Source organism: Schistocerca cancellata, chromosome 2, assembly GCF_023864275.1.
Source record: "Schistocerca cancellata isolate TAMUIC-IGC-003103 chromosome 2, iqSchCanc2.1, whole genome shotgun sequence".
NCBI classification, from domain to species: domain Eukaryota; kingdom Metazoa; phylum Arthropoda; class Insecta; order Orthoptera; family Acrididae; genus Schistocerca; species Schistocerca cancellata.
The window spans coordinates 6,155,635-6,179,258 of NC_064627.1; the positions used below are offsets into that span (position 1 = coordinate 6,155,635).

General features: G+C 43.2%; 1 protein-coding gene and 1 non-coding gene across 2 annotated transcripts in view; both read right to left on the bottom strand.

The window, feature by feature from the left end:
- The window catches only part of LOC126161293 (thiamine transporter 1-like), a 709,947-nt gene that overhangs the window by 545,895 nt on the left and 140,428 nt on the right, over positions 1-23,624 (bottom strand). The gene's annotated exons all lie outside the window — the stretch shown is intronic.
- Trnas-uga (transfer RNA serine (anticodon UGA)) lies at positions 2,548-2,622 on the bottom strand. Its single transcript has one exon. It is a non-coding gene; the product is annotated as a tRNA-Ser (tRNA).

Genomic DNA, 23,624 nt, shown 5'->3' on the forward strand with positions numbered 1-23,624 from the left:
TCAGCTCGTGCCATTGGTGTGGACGATGGAATGTATACAGTACAAAGAGAGAATGTGTAACCGGAAAGGGAAAGACGGACGGCGACAGCTTGGAAGGAAGTGTGTAAGGGGATTGGGTGATAATGGAGAGTATCATGGAGAAGAATCACGAGTCCTCCATGGGCTGGAGAGCCTTCAACAGAGGGGAGATCATATCGGACCGACTGAAAATGAGGGAGAACAAAGCGGTCATGGGGACGCAGCTTTGTTTCCTGAAGACAGAAGATGACTGGCGAGTAGGATCGTAAGAGGATCGACAATTCATCCCGATTGGCTCAAATGCCGCGGATATTCCAGTGGATAATGGACATGGGGTGAACAGAAAATGGAGGAATGTGACAAAAGTTGCTGTCAACTCAAAGACTGCTCAGAGCTAGCGACCGACAGCATGGAATGGCATTCAGTCGAAGGCAGAAGATCCTGATCCATAGGTTGGTCAGGAGCAGCTCCTGCCACCAGCGATCGGCCGGTTGACCGGCCACCAGCAGTGCGCCTCGGCGACACAGAAGACGGCCGAGGGCGATTTCCGCCAGGTGGTGCTGTAGATGGGACACGTCTTGGCGGAGAAGGAGAGGAACTGGGTTTCTTTGTAGCCTTCTTGGAAGTATGATGTTTAGATGAAGGAGGAACCGATGGTTGTGAAGTTACGGTACGTAAAAACTCTTCACGAGTATGCTCTTTTTTCGAAGACTTGGCGTCTGACTTTTGGGCTCGATATTTAGCAGAACCCGACGAAGGGTGAGCCATAGAGTGGGCAGGCGAAAGTGGTGAGGTTGAACGGGCGATCTTGGCGCTGGCCGATCGGACGACCGTGGTACTGAAGGTGAGGTCGCAAGTCTGTGTGACCGCCTCCTTTGTTGGCCGAGGAGAAGCCAGGACAGTGGTGTATTTTCCTGTCTGAGGCACGGTGGGCTGTCGACTGGCGAATAATTTTCGAGCAGCAAAGGTCGACACCTGTTCCTTCACTCTTATTTCCTGGATGAGCTTTTCGTCCTTAAAAACGGGGCAATCTCGAGAGGAAGCAGCGTGGTCACCCATACAGTTGATGCAGCGAGGGGATGTAGGTGGACAAGCACCCTCGTGGGCATCCTTGCTACACGTAACACATTTGGCCGGATTGGAACAGGACTGGCTGGTGTGATTGAACCGCTGACATCGATAGCAACGCGTAGGGTTGGGGACGTAAGGGCGAACGGAAATTATCTCATAGCCCGCTTTGATTTTCGATGGGAGTTGAACTTTGTCAAATGTCAAGAAGACAGTGCGGGTTGGAATGGTGTTCGTGTCAACCCGTTTCATAACTCTATGAACAGCTGTTACGCCCTGGTCAGACAGGTAGTGCTGAATTTCTTCGTCAGACAATCCATCGAGGGAGCGTGTATAAACGACTCCACGCGAGGAATTTAAGGTACGGTGCGGTTCCACCCGGACAGGGAAGGTGTGGAGCAGAGAAGTACGAAGCAATTTTTGTGCCTGGAGGGCACTGTGTGTTTCTAACAACAGGGTGCCATTCCGTAATCTGGAACAAGACTTTACAGGACCTGCAATTGCGTCGACACCTTTCTGAATAATGAAAGGGTTGGCCGTGGAGAAGTCGTGACCTTCGTCAGACCGAGACACAACAAGGAACTGTGGCAACGGTGGAAGAACCGTCTGTGGCTGAGACTCAGTATACTTACGTTTGTGAGCAGACATAGTGGGAGGTGAGGAAACCATTGCGGAAGAATCCCCCATGATTACCGGCGTCTCCGATGGCGCGCTCCTCCCTTGTGGGGGCCCTCATTGAGGGCACTCCCGCCTTAGGTGATTGTTCACTCCTCAGGTCACACCTCCCGACAAACGGACGAAGGGACCAATCGGCACTTTCGGAAGGTATCAGCTCGGGTAATCACCCCTCCCTGGGCCTGGCCGTTACCAGGGGGTACGTACGTGTCCTACCTGTCTACCCGGGGCGGGGAATTACGCGTTACCCCGTCACCGGCTACGCACAAAGGGCGTGGGTCGGCCTTCAGACACGCACAGGGAGGAAGAAAGAGAAAGGGAAAGGAAATAAGAGAGGTCTCAAACGCCGCAGCAGAGAAAAGGGTAAAGAGAAGAGGTAAGGAAAGGAGAAGGACAAAGGAAGGAAGAAGACAGAAAAGCAAGGAAGGAAGAAGAATGCAGTACATTTACGAGCTTCCGTCTCCGGACGTAGGCACAAACCATACTCCCAGATGGGGAGAAAGGGAAGGAAAGAGCCAGAGGTGAGGGGAGGAGGGGCGAAGAGAGGGATGGGGAAGGATGCGGAAAGGGAAGGTATGCAGCCCGGAAAGGAAGGAAGGCTACATTAGCTCGGGGTCCCGTGCTCGCTACGCACGTATCCACAAAAGAGTTGTGGACCCCCTGGGGGGAGAAAGGATATTGCGGAGACATGGCTTAGCCACAGCGTGGGGGAGGTTTCCAGAATGAGATTTTCACTCTGCAGCGGAGTGTGCGCTGATATGAAACTTCCTGACAGATTAAAACTGTGTGCCCGACCGAGACTCGAACTCGGGACCTTTGCCTTTCAAGGGCAACTGCTCTACCATCTGAGCTACCGAAGCACAACTCACGGTAGGAGACGAGATACTGGCAGAAGTAAAGCTGTGAGTACCGGCCGTGAGTCGTGCTTCGGTAGCTCAGATGGTAGAGCAGTTGCCCGCGAAAGGCAAAGGTCCCGAGTTCGAGTCTCGGTCGGGCACACAGTTTTAATCTGTCAGGAAGTTTCATATCAGCGCACACTCCGCTGCAGAGTGAAAATCTCATTCTGGAAACCTCCCCCACGCTGTGGCTAAGCCATGTCTCCGCAATATCCTTTCTTTCAGGAGTGCTAGTACTGCAAGGTTCGCAGGAGAGCTTCTGTAAAGTTTGGAAGGTAGGAGACGAGAGACGAGATACTGGCAGAAGTAAAGCTGTGAGTACCGGGCGTGAGTCGTGCTTCGGTAGCTCAGATGGTAGAGCAGTTGCCCGCAAAAGGCAAAGGTCCCGAGTTTGAGCCTTGGTCAAGCACACAGTTTTTTTTTTTTTTTTTTTTTTTTTTCTGTTTTAGGGCGCGCAACTTCAATGGTCATTAGCGCCCTGACAACGTTAAGAATGCACCACGAGGCACAAGTTTAAAACAACAACTAAAAGGGAAAACACGATAAAAGACAGACTGACAGGAATAGGATTAAAAAACAGCATCATCAAATGCCCTTAGAGAGGTTGGTCAAATTGATAAAACGAAGAACACGAGCAACTGCTCGTGGGTCATCCGCTAAAAGGGCATCGAAAGTACTTGGCAGGTTAAGATCTAGACGCAGTGTGTTAAAATCTGGACAGGACATTAAAATGTGTCGAACCGTCAGCAAGTGCCCACATGGGCAGAACGGCGCCGGCGCAGCCGTCAGCAGATGGCGATGGCTGAACCGGCAGTGTCCAATTCTTAACCGGGCCAAAACTACCTCCTCCCGCCGAGAAGGGCGTGAGGAGGAAGTTTTAATCTGCCAGGAAGTTTCATGTTAATCATTGTTCTCACACCCTCACTTCCTTCCTATGGTAGTCTGGCTGTCTGTAATAGTTAATCTGGTCATTTTGCTGCTTTCTAACATAAAGCTTGCCTATTTGTATTTTGTAGTAAAGTATCTAACCTAGTGTACAACATAATTTTTCACTTACAATCTACCAGTCACTTATGATGGTATCTAAGCATAATCAACTTTCTTTCTTTATTTGTAACAGTCCTTTGCTAATTCAGTCACTGTTCTTCATGAGGAACACTGCATCCACAATGATTTTATGTGCCCTCCATATGAATTAACACATCCACTGCCTGGGTTTGGGAAACAGATGCACCTTAAGAAATGTATGTAATGGACATCCCCTTCAGGTTTATACTTTGGAAAATGTTTAGATAAATTAATACTATTTCCTATATTCAGTTCTTCAATAGTTTGTGGCGAGAGGCAATTACTTTCACAGAATTTGCTCTTAGCTCATCTTTGGTTTTCACTATGTTATCCCAGAGGATGCTTAAGCTTGTGACAATAAGGAGGAGAATGTGGAGGTCTCATTTGCCTCAATCCCAGGAAGTGGAAAGACTGTTCAGTTAACGTAACGGGTGTTAATGTTTATCGGCAGAAGTGTAATACGAGAAGGGTTTCCTGCTATCTTATTCAGTTAGAATGTAACATTTCTTATTTTGTGGATTAGACAGATAGTTTGGACTTAACATTTTCAGCTTCAAGATTTCAGACGATGGAAATGAAATCAGTGAAAAGTATAAGCTCAGTACACAAGCACAACAAAGAAAAAGGCTATCTCAAGTGATCGTACTATTGTTCCTGTACCCTTTCAGTCTTCATTTTTTAGGAATAAGGGGAATACAAAAAGAAATGAGCCGCAGTGTGGAATATGCAAACCTGTGACATGCGCAAACCGGTGACAGGAGGGTAAGATCATGGCATGTGTAACGAGATGTGGTTCTGACCAGAGCGTGGAAGTTCACAGCCCATTGGGCATGCATGCATGTCATGTGACTATATAGAGCTACCAGCAGCATGCATCAATCACCCAACACTCCAGTCACATTGCAAACAGTGACATGGAGGTAGGGTGACCAGACGTCTGGATTAATCCAGACATGTCCTCCTTTTTAGCCCTTGGTCCAGGCGGATTTTTACAGTGTCCGACTGTACCAATTTAATTTTTTGAAGAAGCTTGCATAACCATTGGTGATAAAAATCAAGTCAACAACTGTCACATACCCTGTGAACTTTGTACATCCTTCACTGTATTTTGGGTGTAGCAGAAACAAGAGCAAAAATCGTAGAACAATTTAAACATGCAAAACTTGCCCCAACTGTGACAAAAAAAAAGACGCCTTATGAAACTTCCTGATAAATTAAAACTGTGTGCCAGACCGAGATTCGAACTCGGGACCTTTGCCTTTCACGGGCAAATGCTCTATCACTTGAGCTACCCAAGCACGACTCACGCCCCCATCCTCACAGCTTTACTTCTGCCAGTACCTCTTCACCAAATTTCCAAACTAAACAGAAGCTCTCCTGCGAACCTTGCAGAACTAGCACTCCTGAAAGAAAGGATATTGCGGAGACATGGCTTAGCCACAGACTGCGGGATGTTTCCAGAATGAGATTTTCACTCTGCTGATATGAATCAGCACACACTCTGCTGCAGAGTGAAAATCTCATTCTGAAGAGACTTTATATTTGCCATTGTTGCAAGAAGCCAATCTAACTTGAATTCTCTACAAACATTTCCAGTGAGTGCAAAGAAAGCCTCTGAGAAGGAAACAAAAACTTTACAAAGTAATAGCGTAATTTTCATTTTTAAAACTTTTTATAGGAGTTTTAATGTTTTCACCATTACAAGTACATTAAACAATACAACATAAAAAAAGTAAACTTTAGACTGCAGGGTATTTGAGTTTTCATAGCGTTGATATTATCATGTATTATTATGTTCATTTTGTGCAGCTTTCTGTTGAAATGCATTTTTTTATGTAAAAATAAACTTTAAAATTTATTTCAATATATATTTTTCAGGTGGTTTTAATGTAACCTTTTTGGCTATTTAAATCTAACAGTCTGTCAGACCTGGGACAGTATGTGACAAAAAATGACGTGGAAGCTAAGGGTTACCTACAGAGTTACATATACATGTAATACAACAATGTGATTTGGTTCAGAATGAAGTTAAGGAGAAATTCCAAGAAACCAGTGAAACAAATTAAGGGTTTTACTGAAACTGAATTCAGTGAAATAAGCGAACAAATCTCAGATACACAACCAAGAACAAATATTTTAGAGATTTGTCAAATAAACTGGTATGTACCGATAACTGCTTTTACTGATTCGAATTTGACAACATTCGACGAACAAGTTAATTGATGGAACAGAAGTTTCATAAGCTGGTCAGTTTATCCGCCAGTACATTTCAAATCCTCAGTAGGTTTAGAAAGAACTGAAGTGGGCACATCTCCACGGAGCAACTTTCACCCAAGCAAATGATGAATGGCGGTAATCTTGTCTTGTCTTGTAGAAATGCAGCGTACAAACTCCCAATTTCATGCACATACAAACAAATTTGTGGACAATATGCACATTCACATTTATTATACACTTAACTGTTAGCGCAATTTCTATGTGCAAATGATGTTAATCATTCATCGGTAAGAGATACAGGTACCAGGAGTAACTTATCACATTCATGAAGTGATACTTTATACTTCAATACAACAAAAAGTTTTCTCAATAGCCACAAAAATAATTCACTGGAAAATATGTACACAACCAGAAACAGTATATGCAAGTGGAACCATTTTCAGAATAACTAATGCTACACAAATAGTCTATATACAATGAAGAATAATAAGAATGTATATAAACAAAAAAATACCCAAAAATGGACAATGGAGACTAGTTTACAGTGAAAAAGTCTACAAGGAAATGGAAGTGGTGATGAGCACGAACAGGAAGAAATGCATTTTGCTCTTTGGACTTCTAATCAGTTAACCAGAAAACAAAATCATAAAATGAACAACAGAGAAATTGTGGAACAGTATGAGCAATGTCAGATGGTTATTGAAGTTAAAGAAGATATGAGGAAACTTCAAATTACAACAGAATATTTAAAAACAAAATGGACAAAACCACAAAGAGAAACACACCAGTCTGCAAACCAAAAACAACAAACGAACAATGGGACAAAGGTAGAAAGCCGAGATCCAAGATAAAGAATAACTATTGGGGCACAAGGAAACTGAAAAATGATTTTTATAAAACTGCCCCTCTACAATTAGCAGAATCTAGCTAACTTTGTGGAGCCAGCTATGGAATGTTTTCGGTTGCTGCCAAAATTAGCTATTTAACAGTATCGTGTGCAATAACAATAATCAGCATCTGTGTATATAGTTTTGATTCCTATGCAGTGTTGAGCGTATTGATTGTTAATACCATTTACAAAAATGTGCGAAGAGGCTGTACCGGTCCTTGTAGCAACTCCCCATAAACTTTCACGTTACATCCGTAATGCATTAACCTGCAACATGTTTGTTTCTTATACAATCTATAAACCGGCCGCTCTGGGAGGAGCTGGGGCTTGTCTCAGCAACAAATGTGCCATGAACCAATCGCAATCTTCCACTCCCAGTATACTCAGCTTAAGGGTCAAGTATAAGTACCCAGTCAATTTGTTTAGCAGCCTACTTCTCAGTGAGATGAGAAAACCTCAGTTACCGTTTGAATGGTTCTTGCAGCTAAAGTCCATACCTCACTGTCATAAGTCAACCTTGTGATATGTACTGATTGTAAATTTTCTACTCCAGACACACTGGAACCTTAGATTTGGAACCCTATTTCGCTAACCAAAAGTTCACCTGACCATTTTTCCTCTTCTGTTTACTTATTCAGCACCTTCTAGTGAATTCCTTCAACTGCCCTAACACAAAAACTCATTAATTGGTTCTGTCACTCCATTGTTTTCTACTATTATTTTTTTCTCAATGTGTTGGTAATACTTTATACCTGTCTCATTGTATGGGACAGTGTTGATTATCGGAACTGGGGGACATGGTTATTCAGATAATCTAACTGTACACCTTTATTCACCAATAAAAACTATACCAGTATACATTTATAACAGCATTATATATTATGTCTAAGCAAGCCTAGCCACATATGAATAGTCATGCATTCCCCCCTCCAGGAAAGATACCTGGTCACTTAATTTTGAGCTTGAAACCTTTACAAGGCATTATCAAAACCTGTAAATGCTTCAGAAGCAGACAATATATTTTCATCTCAATTTTCTGGACCGCTAGTTGACAAGGTGCTGGCAGCGTCAGCTTTATCAGTTCGAGGTTTACAATCGCACTATCCTGCATTTGGTCCTGTGGAGCTACATCGTTGAGACACATTCCTTTTAGAACATTTTCTTCATCACATTTGGGTCAACCAAGTTCTTTAAGCATATTGAGCATTTTGGACACACTGTTTGGATTAGAATTTTTGCCATTCTTTGCTTTTCTCAAAACCTTTACTATTACACTAGCCCACACTGCTTCGATCATGTAGGACACATCTTTAAAATCAATATTTTTATGATTTCTTAACACACATTTTTCTCCCTCCTCTTCTCTTTCTAACAATAACTTTAACAACTGTTTTCTATAATACCATTTGACAGTTTCATTAACGCCTTGACCTATGGGCTGTAACAAGATTACATCAGGTGGAAGAAACAGCATTTTTATGAATTTGTCCTTTTCGTTTAAGATACTAACTGATGGAAGAGTTGGTGCCTTGCCAAGCAGCAGTAATGTTTTCTCCCTTTTGTCATTCTTTAACAGATAGTTTATACAGAGTGTACAAAAACTCTCTTAAACCATTCCATGAAAATTGTACTATCCTTCCCAGCACTCTTGTCATGTGTAAACAATACCTCACAGCAGGCACATCATTATATCTGAAACAACATGGTTTCTCACTTTCACCAATGACTTACCATAGCAGTTGGTGGACTACAGTAGCAGTGACACAAACTAAAACAGCAATAAGAGCATTGTTTATCTTGGAAGCAGGCGAATAATTCACAACATGAAACAACAGATTTTTCCAATTGAACCCAGTTTCATCCGCATTGTAAACATTTTTGAAACTATAATCTTCTTTCCTTAATATGATCCTTAGTTTGATTTTGCAAGAATCAACAAGCAGTTTTTTCCCATATATTTGAAGTCACAAATGCAGTGTCTTGACTTTAAGCATTTTAACCAGCACATACTTGTTTTCAAATTCACTGGTCCTCCAAGAGTTTCATTTAATTGATTTGCCGCTTTACACAGAATGGGGTCAGAGACAGGTTCTCCCTCTGATTATTTTTTTTAACAGCACCATCTACATTCATGTTTGCAGTGAACTTCATAGTTTTATGGTTTATCCATCAATCAATAGAACCAAGCTTTGATATAAAATTTGTGATACTTGTCTTTTGTTTTTTGATATCCTTGGTCATCAACTTATCAACCTTGTACTCATTAGATAGCTTGGTTGCATATTCACCTTCCTCTAGCTATCTATTACTCTTGTATTTACCTCTCACAGAAAGGGCAGCACATTTATGTTTAGACATTTTATATCGCAAGTTTACATTATGCAGAAAGTTGACATAAGAGATCATTACAGAACGCAAATGGTTAAAATTGTCAGTTACTCGGCATTGGTGTGGGGTGTTAAACGGGGCCAGAGAAGATTGTACTTGGGAGAGTGCAGCACACATAACAAATCAGTTGACCGAAATTTAGATACGCGATGCTCTACTGTAGTTGATTTTCAGGCTGCCTCCTAAACTTGCAGCATTATGTTGTTCTGTTTGTCATCGAATTTCATCTTTAGTAGAAATAAACAAAGCAATGTTGTCATAATAGCAAAGGTGGTTTGAAAATGTTCCATTAACACGTTCCTTTAATTTTCCTGTTTCCTAATGATCTGAAAAGATCTTGTAAAGCTGTTGAGAAGAGTATTCGTTGTATGGATACTCATTTCTTTACTCCTCTTTAAATTCCTAATTTCTCATTACCAGATGACATCTAAATTGAAGCCTTAGCATCACTGATCAATGACTTGTTTCCAGATGACATCTAAATTGAAGCTTTAGCATCAATGATCAATGACTTGTTGAATCTGTTAATTAATACAGGCTGATTCCATTGTATCCGAGTGAACAGCATTCTGAAAACCATAGATAATGGCATAATTCATACTTATTTTTATGTTTTGGCTGTCTCCTTTGATATGAAGTGGAATCATTACACCACTACTACAGTTTTGGGGGATTTTTGTCCCACACCACATTCTATAACAATAGCTTCAACCATTTTTATTAAAACACCATCATATCCAAATGACATTGTTCTCATTATACTTCGAATTACTGTGTGCACCCCATTTGGCCGTTATGAATAAAATGTTAATATTTTTGTTATAACCCATCTTCTTTTTTAAAAAATTCATCTCTTGACCTATATGAACATTTACACAAAACTTGGAATACTTATAAAATTTTCTTTGTTATTAAAGTGATATCCGGCAACGTAACCGATGAAACATAGTGCCCACCCAACATGTTTCCATTTAGTCTCCCTCATACTTTCATTGTTTTCAATTGTTGATACTTTCATGGCACTTTCTCACATTGTCTTGAAAGCATTTGAAGATAGTTGTTTAATATATCATACGGCATCATGTTCCTATTTTTGTCTGCCTGAAATTCTTACCTTATGTTACCTTATCTTGCTTTGTCCTATACACGATTTCCTTCTCTTTTGCTTTCATCACACTGAACCTTCAACATCTTTTCCTGTCTGCGTTACTACTTTTCTTAAATAACTGTTCTTTTGTTTGTTTTTATAACCTTCATTTTCTAAGATTATTTACTTGTTGCTTACATATTCTAATATACATTCCTATTTTGGAATAAGTTATCAATCTATATTTCTGACTTTTACTTGATGAGTCTTTTTCTTTCTAGCTTTGATATACTTTTACTCACTATCTCACGAGTCTATCACCACTTGTAATTGAAAAGGGATTTAGGATTGCCCGACCGGTACAATTTTTTTGTCGTATGTTAAAGTATAGTCAGATGTGTGTGCGAGTTGCATTTGCGTGAGTGTGTTTGTGTGTGCATCACCTATTTTTGACAAAGGTCTTGCTGGCTGAAAGCTTCATTTGTGAAAATCTTTTTGTCGTGCCTATCTGTGAACAGCATCTCCACAATATGGTAATTAGCAGCTTTGCTTTTCATAATATTGTTACATTCCATCTCGGATTTTCCATTGTTTGAAAATATAATCAGTTTCATTTTTCTCATTCCGAGCCAATTTTATATTTGTTTTGTTCTGGAAGAACACATCAAGCTAAATTTGAATAATACATAGAGCATATCTTGTAATCCAAGCTGTTCTCTGATCAGTTGACCCCAAGATGTCACTGCACACGGCCAGCATACTCTTACAGACCTAGAAAATACGATAAGACAATGCTGTACAAGAAACGGTGTCATGTAAAATTTTTTATTATTATTTTTCATAACTGTATGGCTAACATTTTTAATCCAACTGAAATCGAGTTTAATTTTACTGAACCCTACAAGCTTTTTTTCATCATTGTCACCTTTAAGGCAACAAAGATTCCATTATCAACACCTTACTGATTTGAACAAGGTCACATAATAGGGCTACGAGAAGCCGAACGTTCCTTCCGTGATCTTACAGAGAAGATACTTGGCAGCAATGTGGCCACTGTACACGACTGCTGGCAGCTGTCGTCACGAGTACGTACGGTCGCAAGAAGACCGGGCCCCAGATGGCCACACGGCACCAGTTGGCATCATAGTGACACGACAAACTGTTACAAATCGGTTACTTCGAGAACAGCTCCGAGCCAGATACCCTGTAATGAGCATTCCACTTACCCCATACCACCCCCATTTGACTTCGAGGGTGTCAAGTGAGAGCTTATTGGAGGGCAGAGTGGACGTCTGTTCTGATTTCTGATGAAAGTTGGTTCTGCCTCGGTGCCAGTGGTGGCTGCATGTTGGTTAGGAGAAGGCCAGCTGATGGCCTGCAACCAACCTGTTCTGCATTCTGGACACTCTGGACCTATACCTAGACTCATGGTCTGGAGTGTAATATCATATGACAGCACTCTCGTGGTTATACCATATGTGCTGACTGCAAATTTGTACATCAATCTTGTGATTTGACATGCTGTGATGCCATTTTTTTTTAATTTTTTTTATTTATTTTTTTCCCCCCCAACAGGATCATGTTCGTCAATGTACCGTTGTTGTAACCCGAAAACTCTACAGAGTGTCGACATTGTGCCTTCACCTGCTCAATCACCAGATCAGATCGAGCACATGTGGGACATCATTGGACGACAACTCTAGTGTCTCCACAAGCGACATAAACTATCTCTACATTTACCGTACAAGTGCAACAGCGTGGAACTCCATCCCACAAACTGGCGTCTGGCACCTGTGCTATACAATGCATGCACATTAGTATGCTTGCATTCAACATGCTGGTGGTTACAACAGTTATTAATATACCACTATTTTACATTTGCAATGGCTTATATCACACATACACCAGCCTGTGATCTTTCAATGTTAAATCACTTAAATATATTACACAGACAAATGTATTACCGAAATTTAATTATTCTACATTAATTACTTCAGGGTGTTGTGATTTTTTCCACCAGTGTATTTTATGGGCATAACTTAGACAATTATCTGACTCACATTTCATCTTCCAATGCTGGAGACATCATCAGAGGCCTCAATGACTCAGAAAGCTGTTACAGTCCGAAACAAGCTCAGCAAGCCGAATTGTATATGTATTCCCACAACGGTCATTAAAATCTCATATAAATGTCCCCAGCATTGGAAGACTAAATGTTAGGCAGAGAATTATGCCTTGAACCACTGAGTTATGCCCATAAAATAAATATAGACAATAACACTACTATCAGCTGGGAAAGCCTACAGTCATTGCTTACATATTATAATCAATTCTGAAGGTTCTTTGTTCATCATAAACTAATTTTTTTGTATAATAAAAATTGGTTCTGGTATAACAGAAACTTTTGGCTACAGCGTTCATCTTTATGGTCTGGATTCAGAGTGAAGGAGGACATTTCGACTTCCTGCAACAGCTTACCGCTTTCCCAACCAAAATTCACTTGATTGTTTTCATGTCTTTGATGATGAGCTCCATCTCACTAAGCCTACATCCAAACCTCAGTCCATATATCAACCACTAACAAGGGAACCTCCCCATCGCATCCCCCCCCCCCCTCAGATTTAGTTATAAGTTGGCACAGTGGATAGGCCTTGAAAAACTGAACACAGATCAATCGAGAAAACAGGAAGAAGTTGTGTGGAACTATAAACAAAATAAGCAAAATGTACAAACTGAGTAGTCGATTGCAAGATAGGCAACCTCAAGATCAGGAGCGTCGTGGTTCCGTGGTTAGTGTGAGCAGCTGCGGAATGAGAGGTCCTCGGTTGAAGTCTTCCCTCGAGTGGAAAGTTTACTTTCTTCATTTTCACAAAGTTATGATCTGTCCGTTCGTTCACTGACGTCTCTGTAATAAGTTTAGTGTCTGTGTTTTGCGACTGCACCGCAAAACAGTGCGATTAGTAGACAAAAGGACGTGCTTCTAAAATGGGAACTGAAAGAACATTTGATCGCAAGGTCAGTGGTCAACCGATTCCTCCACAGGAAAACACATCTGATATATTCTATACGACACCGGTGACGGCATGTGCGTCACATGACAGGAATATGTTGTCGACCCACCTAACTTGTACACTTGCTGGGTAAAAAGATTCTTCTACCTTGCCCGATTTAGGTTTTCTTGTGGATGTGATAATCACTCCCATAAAAGTGATGAAAACATAAGAGTTTGTCACATAAATTGCAACAAATGAATGTAACAGTTTCACAGTTGCACAGTTTTCCCTTTGTCAAAGCAAATGTTTTTAACGTTTTCAACACATCTAACGGTTGCACAAGAGGTGTACAACTCCATAACCTATATTTGCGTCTTTTAATTGGTTTGGACAGTAACCTGTATTGGAGCATTTCCTTCATGTAACCCAAAGAAATACCATCAGATTGAAGTCGCAGTATTTCCTCTTCATGTTCTTCATACGGATCATCAACAATCTCATCATCTAGTACATACAGCTCTGTACCAATCAGCAAGGTATCGTCATCACCAAACATACTGTTTATCAACAAATGTAGGAAATAATCATACAAATGTTCGACGATCGTTCGATCCTTTAAGGAACTTTCCGATTCCTCACAGTTCGGAAAATATTCATTGACCTTGTTATTGAAGTCGCGAGCTATATTTGCTGGATTCATATTGCCCACGGAACACATCTCACGTATTTAATGCACTCTCATCCATAGTAGCGAACAGTCAACTGCCAGCCAGGGAACCTCGTTAGCAGGAATACTCTCTTTTCCCTGCGCTTTAGTCAACTGACGTCGTGTGTTTCGATGTTTGTTTAGGTGTAGCGTCCCCATACTACAGCGCAGTTACTTCGCATCAGACGGACAGATAATAATTGCCTGAAAATAAAAAATTAAACTTTTCAGCCGAGGGAAGACTTGAACCAAGGACCTCTCGTTCCGCAGTTGCTCACGCTAACCATGGGACCACAGCGCTCCTGAGCTCACATTATCCATGACGTTGCCTATCTTGCACATGGACTACTCAGTTTGTATATTTTGCTTATTTTTTTCATAGTTCCACACAACTTCTTCCTGTTTTCTCGATTGATCTGTGTTCAGTTTTTCAAGGCCTATCCACTGTGCCAACTTATAACGAAATCTGAGGGGGGTGCAATGGGGAGGTTCCCTTGTAAGCAAACAATACCTACACTTTGACAGCTTCAACCTCTCCACATAGAATATTCTCCTCCCTACAGCAAAGCCATTCACAACACAAGTGTGTGTGCACCACAAATGTATCCCCAAACATCTATGCCCACATCGTTTCCCAGGCTTTCTTGTCCCATAACTATTCCACAGGTGTTATTCACAAATAAATCTCCTGGGCACTATCCTCCTCAACTTCTAATACAGCTCAAATTTTCAAAAACTAAGCAGCAGTCCCCTTGTCACTCTGTACCACCCTGGGCCCAATACAGCATTCCACTGAGACTATGACTTTCTCATGACAAGCCCTGAAATGAGACCCTCCACACACCAAGCTGGTCAAGCTCCTAACTTCCATTACATTTTTGTCAAACTGTATGACATTCCCAAACCATTATTGCTACCCAACCAGGGTTCCTGCCCCTGCAATATTTTCAGCTGTAAAACCTATGCTAAGCACTCAACCACTGGTAAATCCAACAATATCAAAGATAAAGTAACTTTTGGTACAGTGCATACTGCATATCATTCCCTGCGTAACTTTTGTCCGCCGATGTCCAGGACCAAATTGAAGAACATGATCTACAACATGATCTGGGTGCCAGATGATGTTTGATAATAATAATAATAATAATAATAATAATAATATTTTCGGTGAGGGGTGCTCAACATCATAATCATCAGCAGCCTGACAAAAAGTCAGCATGTCAATCTCATGGGTGGGGACAAAGGCTGTCCCATATATGGAGCAGATTAAATGCATTAAAGCCTGCCTGCCTCCCTCCGCCACCAATTCAGGGATGTGCGTGTCAGCTAAACCACACATTCTATTTGAATAATTCATCCAGTTTCTTTGTACTCTAGAGACTGAAATGAGTCTTCCAACGTATCCTCACATCCCACATCCTTCTGAACTTAAACCTCCATTACTACAAAATCCTTCCTCCTCTCTTTTCATTATTATTATTATTATTATTATTATTATTATTATTTCATTTCAACAAGTAGATATGTTTATTATTTATTTACTCTACTTTCGTCATTCATTTTTACCTTTTCATCTCCATTCTCCTTCCCTGATCCCCTACCCCACTTTGATATTTTCCTCCTCTATTATCATCATAATCTCTGGACAGAAGCTGGCACAGTGTAGCATTTTTTACATTCTTCTCTCACTAATACTTTCCCTTTCATCTTTGTCCTTACTACAGATTTGTTTCTCTGATCCTGGGGTCTGAGGGACAAGCCCTTCTGTTTAACGTTTCACACGTTACTGCTATCTCCTCGAAAGGATGGCACCAATATTTCCAAAAGCAGCCTATCAGCTGTGCTAGGTTGATTGACTGATTAATTGAGAGGGCTTATGGGACCAAACAGCGAGGTCATCAGTCCCGCGATTCCAAGAAGAAAGAGGATCTGCTAAAAGTGGATGGATCCAGTAAGGGAAGTCAAATTATAAAATAATAAACATTAAACACACACAGTAAAGGCATAAAAGGTGATACCAAATCTAGTGGGGAAAAAAGGGGGTGGCAGTCATCTGGTCACAGACCGAGAAGACTGTAAAAGAAGTCCCAACCACAACCAACCTGGCCCTGCTCCAAGACTAAAGGAAAACCTTATATCTGGAAATAAAAACCACTTTCACAGAGGAAACTGAGGACCAGTTCAACCATCTGTGGATGGTCTGCTAATATTAAATTTAAGGAATCGGGAAGAGTATACATACCACGAAGGGCCAAAAAATGGGGACATTCCACAAATATGTGAGAGATCGTCAGTCTGGCACCATAACCACATTGTGGGGGTGGGTCATTATGGGGGAGGAAACAATTGATGGGCCAGGTATGACCAATGTGTAAACGGCATAAAACAGTGGACTCCTTATGTGAGGAGCGGAAGGACGAGCGCTAAACTGCAGTAAACTCCTTGATTGTGCGGAGTTTATTACTATGAGCAGTAGTGCTCCAGATGGCATTCCACTTTTAGGCAAAGAGAGATTCGATGCAGATCCGCATAGCTGCAGCTGGAATCATGAAAGGAAAGGGGGTAAGTATCCTGCTTCTCCACCCAAATGGTCAACCAGTTCATTCCCTGAGATGCCCACATGACTTTGGACCCAGAGCAGACACCAAAGGGTGACAAGAGTAGCACTGGTAGATAGCCTGCAGGCTGCTCGTGGATTCTGAACAAATTAAAACACTGTGGAGGGAGGCCAGAGAAACATAAAAGGAGGGCCCTGTGAATGGCTACAAGCTCTGCTGTGAACACACTACATGATCTTTGTAATAAATGGTGTTCATAGCCAGGTGTGAGAGCATATCCCATCTTATTGATTGTCTTAGAACCATCAGTGTAAAAGATGGTGGCACCCTGGAACTCTGCAAGGATGACACATACAAGACACCGGAAAACCATAGGAGCGACAGAGACCTTAGGACCCTGGGATGGATTGGTCCTAATCCATGGTCTAGGAACCATCCAAGGAGGAGGGGGAGGCAGGAGGGTTAGGGAGGAAAGACACGGGGTGCAGTCCAGTGAGTGGACATAGAGATCCCAACGGGGGAGTGAAACGCATGCCAACCAGCAATCCTACCAGTGGGCAGGTGTTAGGAGGGAGACATGAGACACCCCTCATTGGCAAAGAGCACAGGGTACATAGGATGGTCAGGGAATTGGTGAATGATGATTGCATAAGAAACAAGAAGTTGGCTCTGTTGGATGTGTAGAGGGGGAATTCCCACTTCTGTGAGGAGACCATCAACAGGACTATTGCGAAAGGCACCAATAGCCAAACGCACCCCACAATGATGGGCAGGGTCAAAGAGCTGCTGAGCCATAAACCAGACCACCATAATCCAGTCTGGACAAGACCAGAGCACAGTAAAGATGGAGAAGAGTGGAATGGTCTGCACCCCAAGATGTGTTGGCCAAGAGGCGGAGATATTAAGCTTCTGCATACATGTAGTATTTAGGTGGAGAATGTGGGGCAGCCATTAAAAAATTAGGCCCAAGATACGCGACTGTGCTACAACATCAAGGAGCTGGTTTTCTAAATAAAGTTCTGGATTGGGAGTGTAATGTGGGTTGACAACAAAAATGCACAATCCACGTTTTGGAGGGAGAAAACTGGGAGCCATGGGCAGTGGCCCACGCAGAGTACTGTCGGATGGCACCTTGGAGCTGGCACTCCGCAGATGCTACCAAGTGGGAGCTGCATCAGATGCAAAAATCGTCAATGTACAACGCGATGGTAACCAGAGGTCCAACAGAGGTCACAATCCCATTGACAGCAATTAGGAACAGTGTGACAATTAACACAGAACCATTCTCTTGAATCTGAGGGGCACTGAGTAGAGATGGGTAGTTCGCAAACTAACGGGTGCAAAGGAACGGTTCACCAAGATCAACAAAAGGACCGAGGAACGAATTCCAAGGAACGATCAGTTCATAGTTCACTTCAGTCATGGCAGTCTACTTACAGTTCCCGGGAACGAGGAACGATCGGTTCATAGTTCACTATTTTACTTCGTTCGCGGCGGTCACTTCGGCAGTTCTCGTTCCAGCCTCAGTCGCGTGCTCGTCTCAGTCTCGGCCTTCCTCAGCCGTACTCGTCATTCTTCACATGACCACCTGTCGCAGTTCCACTGCCGACTGCTCCTAGTTAGTTCAGTATCCAGTTGTTCGTTTCGTTCACTGCGCTCGCCTATTTTTCGTGTGTTCCAAACTGTTCTTGCACTTGGTTCTGGCTATTCAGCGTCCACGACCGGTAATCAAAAAGTATTTTATAGTTACGTAAATTACATTGTATGTAATAGGTACGTCTTTTCAGGTAATAAAAGGGCATATCAGTTCATTATATCGATGAACAGCAGAAGACATACTTATAATAAGGCAAGTCTCTTTTTGTTATTCATAAATTTTTTGGTTTCATCGACTTGATTTAGCAGCTAACTTTCAATAATTTGCTTAATTTTTAGAGTAAGAAAACTCATATAAAATGATTTTCGTGTATCTTTCATATACAAAACATTCCATTTAGGAAGGCTCTAATTATTTTTAAGTTTGGGTGTTTCCAATTTGCATTACCTGCTAATTTGATATTTTTGAAAAAAATTTAAAAAAATGGTTTGTGGGCCATTTTGGCTCAGTAGGAAAAGCGGTGCCTCTGCATTTGAACAGACATAGATTGCCATAAAATCGTACTTACTTATTATCACAAAAACATTTGTTCAGAAGGAGCTTTCAAACCAAAAACTTTATTACTGCGAATTTAATTATTATTATTATTATTGCTGCATTAACTTTAATAATGCAACATAAAAACCTAATTTTTACTAAGAGTGTGACGCAAGCATGAGAAAACCACATTTTATTTTATGCTTCCATAAAGTCTCTACTTCGCCTACGAACTCGAGAGACAACGTGAAGTATATATAGGGTGTAAATGATTATTGTTTACAATGTAGCATAGCTATGTAGTGGAAGCCGAAACGAAGAATTTTATACAAGACACTTGTTTTCTATTAAGTTGGGAAACAGCCACCAACAGGTTTACAAGACTACATGAGCTATAGCCCATGCGCGTTGCGTGAGATTTTCATGTTCTCTTCTCCAGCTCTCTACACATCGTCATCGATTGTTTCACAATTGTTGCTGGCATCAGCTTGTTATTTCTTCACTGCCTAATTATTACATGTTTGTCTGTTTGTTTTATCTGCTCGTAATGGGCAACACATCGTCCGTAATTGGCAAGCAGTCTGTACTCGGGGCAGGTTTTCCGTGCGCCACCCTATATTATTTCCCTGCGATCAGCCACACTACGGTTGGTTAAACGAGAGGTTCTGCACAATCACAGAAATTACATCTAAAAGTGTATAAGAATTCTGTAATGAATATAAACTCTATACTCCAGGGGGGGGAGGCAAATGCCCCCTGTTGGTGCCCTCCATCCTTCAGTCACTTACACTACTAGTTTTCAGTTTTTCATAAGAACCATATACCAAGCAAAAATGAACGGTGAACGAGTAAAAATGAACGGTTCCCAAAAAAGAACGATCAGCAGTGAACTAGTTCCCAAGGATGAACGAGTTTGCCATCTCTAGCACTGAGTGAAGTGCCAACTCGAACCTGGAATAGCTGGTGAGATAAAAACTCACGGATAAAAATTTGAAGGGGACCACGGAAGCCCCAGTCATGGAGGGTAACTAAAATGTGATGGCACCAAGCCATGTCATACACCTTATGGAAGTCAAAGAAGATTGCAACAAGGTGCCGGCAGTTAGTAAAAGCCTGTCGCATGGCTGATTCCAATCGGAGTAAATGGTGAGTCGGAGTTCGCCCTACCTAGAAGCCACACTGATACAGGGAAAAAAGGCCCCGAGAGTCGAATACCCAAAATAATCTTAAGCTGACCATCCTTTCCAGCAGTTTACAAAATACATTCTCATCAGGCTAATTGGGCATCTAGAGACATTGGGTTTTTCCCGGGTTCAATGATGGGGATGACTATACTGTCTCACCATTGTGACGGAAAAGCACCCATGAGCCAAATGCGGTTGAAGACTCTGAGGAGCTGCTGCCTCTGGGGAACGTCCAAGTGTTGGATCATCTGGTTGTGGATGGAATCTTGGCCTGGAGCCATGTTTCTTGAAGACTTGAGAGCCTGCACCAACTCCCATTCAGTGAAGGGTGCATCATAGGGCTCAATGTCGTGCGGGATGAAACAGAGGGTTTCTGCTGGAAAAAGGTAGGAGGATAGGAAGAGGATAACAATGCTATCGCAAAGTGTGTTGCAATGTGTTCTGGAAGGACCAATGGATCAGTGCACAGAGCACCATGGATGTTCAAACCCTGGACAGTTGACTGTCACTGGTGGCCCAGAAAGCTACAAAGCTTGGACAAAACCTGCAATGGAGAGGCATACATCCCCAGGGAGAAAACAGAGTGCTCACAGTATTCCTTTTTACTCCGCTTAATATGTTAACGAGCCTTAGCATGGAGACGCTCAAAGGTGAGGAGGTTGGTCTGTGCAGGGTGTCGCTTAAATCGCTGTCGGTGGTCCTGGACGGCAACTGCGACATCCTCGGTCCACCACGGTAGGGGGACAGCAGTGTCAGCGGCATGAAGAATAGTAGCAGAGGTGCCTTGCAAGACTACGTCAATGGAATATGAGAGGGAGATGTCGAAGTGCACAGCAGACGTATATAAAGGCCAACTGGCCCTGCGGAATGCCTAAAGTGTGGGCCTGTCTGCCTGGTAGTAGCAGGGAAACAATACAATCACCAGAAAATAGTCACTGTCACAAAGGTCAAATGGGATTACCAGTGTAGTTGGTCAATTGAATACCCTACCCAACCACAGTGGATGGTGGGCATTGAAGTCAGTGGCAGGAGTTGCTAGATTAAAATAGGCAGTGCAACGTAAGGTAGTGACCTACCTGGAGGGAGGTAGACTTGCAAATGGTGATTGCCAAAATCGTTTGCTCGTTTTAGGGCGCACAACTTCAATGGTCATTAGCGCCCTGACTACTCTAAGAATGCACCGCGAGGCACAAGTTGGCAACAACAACTAAAAGGGAAAACACGATAAAAGACAGACTGACAGGCATAGGATTAAAAAACAGCACCATCAAATGTCTTTAGAGAGGTTTGTCAAATTGATAAAACGAAGAACACGAGCAGCTGCTCGTGGGTCATCCGCTAAAATGGCATCGAAAGTACTTGGCAGGTTAAGATCTAGACGCAGTGTGTTAAAATCTGGACAGGACAGTAAAATGTGTCGAACCGTCAGCAAGTGCCCACATGGGCAGAACGGCGCTGGCGCAGCCGTCAGCAGATGGCGATGGCTGAACTGGCAGTGTCCAATTCTTAACCGGGCCAAAACTACCTCCTCCCGCCGAGAAGGGCGTGAGGAGGACGTCCAAGCCACGGGAAGAGGTTTTAAGGCACGAAGCTTGTTGTCTGTAAGTGCAGCCCAATCGGCATGCCACAGCGATAAAATGCGCCGACAAATGACCCTGCTAAAATTGGACGAAGGGACACAACAAGAAGCTGTCCGAGGCTGGAGGACCACAGCCTTGGCCGCGGCATCTGCAGCTTCGTTCCCAGGGATACCGACATGGCCAGGAACCCACATAAAGCTAACCGGAGAACCGACGTCCACCAGCTGCTGAAGAGAGCGTTGGATCCGGTGTACGAAAGGGTGAACCGGGTACGGATCACTGAGGCTCTGGATGGCGCTCAGGGAGTCGGAGCAGATGACATAAGCAGAATGTCGGTGCCGGCAGATGTAAAGAACAGACTGGTAGAGGGCAAAGAGCTCAGCTGTGAAGACCGAACAATGGCCATGGAGCCGGTATTGGAAACTTTGTGCCCCGACAATAAAGGAACACCCGACCCCGTCATTGGTCTTAGAGCCATCTGTATAAATGAAAGTCATGTTGATGAACTTCGAACGAAGTTCCAAAAAACGGGAGTGGTAGACCGAAGCGGGGGTAACCTCTTTTGGGAGCGAGCTGAGGTCAAGGTGAACGCGGACCTGAGCCTGGAGCCAAGGTGGCGTGAGGCTCTCGCCCACTCGAAAGGTTGCAGGGAGTGAAAAATTAAGGTGTTGAAGGAGGCGACAAAAGCGAACTCCAGGGGGTAGCAGGGCAGAGACATACAACCCGTATTGACGGTCGAGAGAGTCGTCAAAAAAGGAACGATAAGACGGATGGTCGGGCATTGACAGTAGCCGACAGGCATACCGACAAAGCAGTATATCGCGCCGGTAGGTGAGTGGCAATTCGCCAGCGTCAGCATGAAGACTCTCTACGGGACTAGTATAAAATGCTCTGATCGCAAGTCGTAAACCCCGATGTTGTATGGAGTTGAGGCGGCGTAAGATGGATGGCCGTGCAGAGGAGTATACAAAGCTCCCATAATCCAGCTTGGAGCGGACGATCGACTGATATAGACGAAGTAGGACAGTTCGATCCGCTCCCCACGACATACCACTGAGAACACGGAGGACATTTAAAGAACGGGTACAACGGGCGGCCAAATATGACACATGTGGAGACCAGCTAAGTTTCCTGTCAAATGTAAGGCCTAAAAATTTGGTTGTCTCCACGATTGGGAGAGCAACGGGACCGAGTCGTAAGGACGGTGGGAGAAACTCTTTGTAGCGCCAGAAGTTAATACAGACCGTCTTCTCGGCAGAAAAACGGAAGCCATTGGCGACACTCGAGGAGGAAAGACGGTCAAGAGAACGCTGAAGACAGCGCTCCAGGACACGTGTACACTGCGCGCTGCAATAGATGGTAAAATCGTTCACGAAAAGGGAGCCTGATACATCAGCTGGGAGGCAATCCATTATTGGATTGATCGCGATGGCGAAGAGAGCGACGCTCAAAACTGAGCCCTGTGGCACCCCATTCTCCTGGCGAAAGGTGTCGGACAGGACAGAACCCACAGGTACCCTGAACTGTCGATCCATTAAAAAGGAACGAATAAAAAGAGGGAGGTGACCGCGAAGGCCCCATGTATGCATGGTGCGGAGAATGCCCGCCCTCCAACAGGTGTCGTAAGCCTTCTCCAAATCAAAGAACACAGCCGCGGTCGGGCGCTTCCGCAAGAAGTTATTCATAATGAAGGTCGACAAGGTAACCAGATGGTCAACAGCAGAGCGGCGCCTACGAAATCCACATTGTACATTGGTAAGTAGGCGTCGAGACTCGAGCAGCCAAACCAATCGAGAGTTAACCATTCGCTCCATCACTTTACAGACACAGCTGGTAAGCGAGATAGGTCGATAACTGGAAGGCAAGTGCTTGTCCTTCCCCAGCTTAGGAATCGGGACAACAATAGACTCGCGCCAGCATGCGGGAACATGTCCCTCAATCCAGATGCGATTGTATGTACGAAGAAGAAAACCTTTACCCGCAGGAGAAAGGTTCTTCAGCATCTGAACATGAATAGAATCAGGCCCTGGAGCGGAGGACCGTGATCGGCCAAGTGCGTTTTCGAGTTCCCGCATGGTGAATGGGGCATTATAACTTTCACAATTCGAGGAGCGGAAGTTAGGTGGCCTAGCCTCCTCTGCCTGTTTGCGGTGGAGGAAGGCA